Below are 5,271 nucleotides of genomic sequence, written 5' to 3'. Positions count from 1 at the left end.
GGCGCTCAACATCTGGTCCTCGCTCTCTGGTGTCGGTAAGTTGGATTTCGATTGGTACAACTGACGTTTCTCCGTCGTCAGTTCTCCCGTGATTGACTCCAGCAGTGTGCAGGCGCTCCACACGCGCTCTATAACCTGATTCCTGTCGGGATCTTCGTCAGGTGGGTGCGTAGCATGGCGCGAGCCGAGACTTGCGCTTGACGAAATCGAATCCCTGTTGCGCGCGAAAGACGATGACGGGCGGCCGCCTCCTCCGGGACCAAGTAGCTGAGTGGACGGGGTCATGCCTGGAGACCGTCGACGCGGCGACTGGAGCGGGGATCGCGATGGACGCAGACTGGACGATTTCCGAGAAGCCCCAGGGTTAGTGGGGCGTGGTTGAAATTCATCTAGCAAGTTATCGATGACGTCGTGAACCAAACCAATATTGGGGGTACCTTTTTCACCCCTTTCAATGCCTGCAGCTGGGGAAAGAGATCTTCGAAGCCTATCCTGTCCAATATGAGCACCCCTCCGTCTGACCCGCCGACTGTCATTCGCTTCAACCTGCTGAATTTCACTCTGCAAGAATGAAACTTTGTGCACGGGGAAGAGAGTTGTCACGCTGCGTCCCAACACCTCGCCCTGGCCTCCGAAATTACCACCACCGCGTTTGAGGACTTCAAGGCAAGGGTCTGGTGCATTTAGCTTATCGTCATCCTCTTCTTCATTTGGAAACACTCCTTCCGGCGACAGGCTGGTATTCTGGATAAAGCGCGTAGGACAGCCGCCCACGCTGACCGACGCGGAATCGTGAGTCCCTCTCAATTCAGAGCAGACCCCGTTTTCCTCCACATGGAGGGAAGCTGTTATGCGGGGCCGTGAACTGCCTGAATAAGTATCCTGTTCCTGGCAGGCGACTACACCTGGACGCGTAGGGCGAAGCGGCTGGTTACCTTCATTTGATGACCATGGTGAACACGCAAGAGAAGAGCCACTGTTGACAGTTGTGAGAACCTCCGTGGAACCATCGTCGTTCTGCGACTGGCGGCATGAAAGCCTTAAAGGCGCGGTGGTGGGGCAGCTGTATTCGCTGAGGGCGCAATTGGTTTCCCAGGAAATCAGTGAGCCTTCCACGGTACTCGGCGGCTTTTCCGTGACGTGCTCTGGAGAAGGCGACGCGGGGGCAACTTTTAAGTCGTCCATAACGGGGCGATTTGAATGCAGAAGGCGAAAGCGTCGTAGTGGAACACCTTCCTAGAATGATAGTGATGATGCTTTGGGGGGCCTGCCTTTCTGCCTGCGCGTGCGATTGGGATGATGATGTTTCTCAGTGTTAGAGATATTCTCAATCACAAGAAGGTAGGATGTAAGGGTTTTACAGCGAAGCTCTCTTGCGTTAGGTTCTGACCAAATTCGATGCGCGAGGTTCTGAGCAAAACAAAAACGTTTGCCCTACCGATGGCAGTTCAAGCGATGCTTTTGAGTGCTTTCAGTGTTTCGATCGCTGCCTATGAATGCCATTTGCTCTTCACAGGGGCGGACATTTTCGTGCCGGGACAACAACAACAAAACGTGTTATTCCCAAGGTGGGACACTTATTGCTTTCGCACTAAAATCGTTCTGGGTTGCACGGAACTCTACAGAAAAATTAGAGTGCCAAGTTCTTTTCAGGAATCGCGTGCGGGTATAGAAAAACAGCATCGTGGCAGAGGGTCAGACGAGGACATTGAGAGGTGGTGGCACTACGCGCGCGGGGAAAAAGAAGCTGCAGCGCCAAAAGCCGGTAGCCCTGCACGTGAATGCGACCCGCCTTGAGAGGCGATGCAGTACGACGTGCTTTGCAAGCTTCCAAGTGTTCTGTGAAGTGGTTAAGGCAGGCGCCACAAACTTCAACAGAAACTTGAACAGACTTGGTTGCGGGATACAGCGCAATCATTATCAACGGGATGGAGACAGAGCCGGTGGTTGGCGTTGCGTACCTTATTTTAGTCATTCATACAACACGCTGCAAGGCCAAATAATTTCATCGTGCGTTGGAATGGGTACACCGAACACCATTGCTGACAATCCACTTCTGTTCAAGGTACTGGATGACTCCTAAATTTTTTATACTTCCGAAACAAAGTAATATTACTTTAATTATCAATATTTGCTAAAAAGGCCACGCTGTGGTGAACGAATTCCGGCTGCTCCTGTAAGCGAAGCACGCCACTCCAGGTGGAAGCGCAGAAAACGCCTGGTAGCGTGCCTCTGACCTTCAAGCTCGGGAAAGATGAGGCAAGCGACTCACGCAACTTTGCAGCACCGGTAGAAGCGCCACTGGCAACGCTTCGGCGACCGAGAGAACTGATTCGTGTCACTGGTGTAAGTGCCAACGACCATGCTTTTAACATCGCGTAGCCTTGCAAAGCAGCTCCCTTCCTTTGTCAGCGCAGAGGAATACTTGCAAAAACACTTTGTGTGGACTAATGAGGAACTCCATGAAATGGAAGCTTGGCTCACGTCGGTTGCCACCTCTGGCCCAGGTTTGTCCATTTTCATAGGCTGTATTCAGTGGCGTCACGCGCATTCGGATCCGCTATCGTGTGTGCGCAGCCATGCCTTTGGTTGCGCTTCCCCGTTCCTAAGGCGACGTCGTGTGCACTGACCGCGCGCAAAGTAGCTAACCGCGGCTCCTACATGTCTTCAGCGCTGCCAGCGACGCAGTTTGTGTTTTTCTTGGACAAGGTGGGTTCGAGTTATTTCACAGCGTAGGCTGTGCCGCGACAACGTCCTTTACACTAATACAGTGGCAGTTCCGTTCATCGGTGTCGCCACCTTATGCTGTAATTCAACCGCACCTTCCTTACGAGCGGGTGCACGTTGGTAGTGGCTCAACGGGCGCAAAATGATCGCCGTAGTGGCGCTGAGGTGCGGAAGCATTTGTGCCGTCAGCAGCGGCATCGGCAACGCTATTGTGTGCCACCGAGCTCAAAACCATTACTTCGACGTCAACTACTGTTTCGCGCAGCGTCCTACAGCCTACTTGTATCAAGAAACGAGTGAAGTCGTCGACACACGTTAGCTGATAGCCGGCTGCAATATTTTGGTATCGCCCACAGATCGCTCAGATCTCGGGCTCCCCCTCAGATCAGCGCCTTACCCTTCGGCCGCTCGCCGATAGACGTCTCTCTAAGCTCACAATGCACTCGCGGCTACGCCACCATTTTATCTCAATCGGCGTGATCGTGAACACTCACAATTTCTTCGGAAGCATTATTTGGCTTTTAAAGCCGATAGTCTTTCTTGGGCTACTTAAACACACAAATTTTAGTCTGTCTGTCTGTCTGTCTGTCTGTCTGTCTGTGACTCCATTCAGCCAACCGGCCAAAGTGAAACAATCTGCGCAATAGCCTCATATACTCACAGCCAAATCTAACGTCTATGTCCCATTTATAATACCAATTGCTAAAGGAGCAAGTAGTTCTGATAAATACCCGCCGCGGTGGCTCAGTGGCTAAGGCGTTGCGCTGCTGAGCACGAGGTCGCGGGTTCGATTCCCGGCCGCGGCGGCCGCTTTTCTGATCGAGGAGAAAAGCAAAAACGCCCGTGTGTGCGAGATTTGGGCGCACGATAAAGATCCCCAGGTGGTCAAAATTAATCCGGAGCCCTCCACTACGGCGCGCCTCATCGCCGGCGTTGCGTCGGCGCGTTAAACCCCACAATCAATCAATCAATCAATCAATCAATCAATCAATCAATCAATCAATCAATCAATCAATCAATCAAGTTCTGATAAATAGCTTTTATAATAGTTTCCTCAGCTTTCTCGCCATTCTCAAACATACTAAACTAACTCGTTTAAAATCGGTATACATAGGAATCACTAAGTTCACATGCCGAATTGTTTCGGTGTCTGCGCTCGTGTTGCGCGGTGGTGTAGCCCCAATTAAGCTAGCACACCAGGATGGCTAGGTTCCGCTGTTTCACCCTTCGAAAGACGCTCCTCTCCGTTTTCTTTTAAATGCAGAGCATTTCAGTAACTCACGATGTCACCCGCGTTGGCGTCCGTAGTCCGCGTCCGCATCGCTCCCCCTACACTATATAAAAAAATAATGCCGGCGCCAAGTTTCGATCCTACGACTCTGCGGGCGGAACGCAAGGTGCACGGTACTCTACCAACTGAGCCACAAAGCCTTTTTTTTTCTTTATTGCCCATCTCGGACAGCAACAGAAGGTACCAGGTACAATGTCAAAGAAAAAAATCACAGTAATGCCGCGTTAGGTTCGCGCGCAAGAACAGGTGGGGCGCTCGCATCGCGCTCTCTCGCCGCGGTCGGTTCGCGCTTAAACCACATATGTCGTTCGCGCGCGCTGCGGTCGCTAACATCTGTGGCGTGATCGTGACGTCAGCATCACGCGTTCGCGTGGTGGCGATTTCGGCGCTATAACACTCTCTCGCGAGGGGCATTGGATTGGATTCGATTGGATTGGCTTGGATTGGCTTGGATTTGGATTGGATTGGATTAAAGTGGATTGTGTTGGATTGTGTTGCGTCATAGCCGCTCCACGTTGCGTCATAGCCGCGGCAGGGGGTTCACGGCACGTTTCACCATCGACTTCATCGACAATGTCTACGCTGGAAGACAACAATTACAACAACAACCAATACGTAATCCATACGACTTGCAGGCGCGCCCCCCCGCAGAAATGCTCTGCATTTGATCGTGCCCCTCGCGAGGGGGATGTTTCACAGCTGCCCGGGGAACTCGCTAGAACGGCACATCAGGGTTCGGACAAAGAACAGCACCGCTCCCAAAATAACCAACAGCCTCACACGCACGCACGAACAGGCGCTGATTGTAACTGAGAGCGCAGTGGAAGTGTTCGGCCGGTAATGGGCGCGCTCATCTGTTGGACGAACGCGCACGGCTGCCGTGGACACCACACCGAAGGCGCTTTCGTTGTACTCGGGCAGTGACGAGAAGAACCTGACGACGTGTCACGGCCCGAAAAATCGGACCCCACGTACACGCACGCACAACACACAAACAGGGCGAGGGCGACCGGCGTCTGGCGTGGCGCTCGCACGAGAACAACAGTTTCCCGGAGGCGGAGAAAGACCCGAGGAGGAAGGAAACTGGTTGAGAAAGTTCCCGCTGCCCGCGCGCGGACGTTCCGCGTGCGACAGCGAGGAACAGCGTTATCAAAGCGCGCAGCTGCCTTCTGCGCTGGGAAAGTTTTATCGGCGGCGAACTCGCAGCCGCACGGGGAGGGTCGTGCGCTCGTTCCCTTGATGCTCCGCGCACT

The sequence above is a fragment of the Haemaphysalis longicornis genome, unplaced genomic scaffold (assembly GCF_048455015.1).
Source record: "Haemaphysalis longicornis isolate Haplotype H1 unplaced genomic scaffold, Haemaphysalis longicornis Haplotype H1 scaffold_7, whole genome shotgun sequence".
NCBI lineage: Eukaryota > Metazoa > Arthropoda > Arachnida > Ixodida > Ixodidae > Haemaphysalis > Haemaphysalis longicornis.
This window is presented reverse-complemented; position numbering follows the sequence as displayed.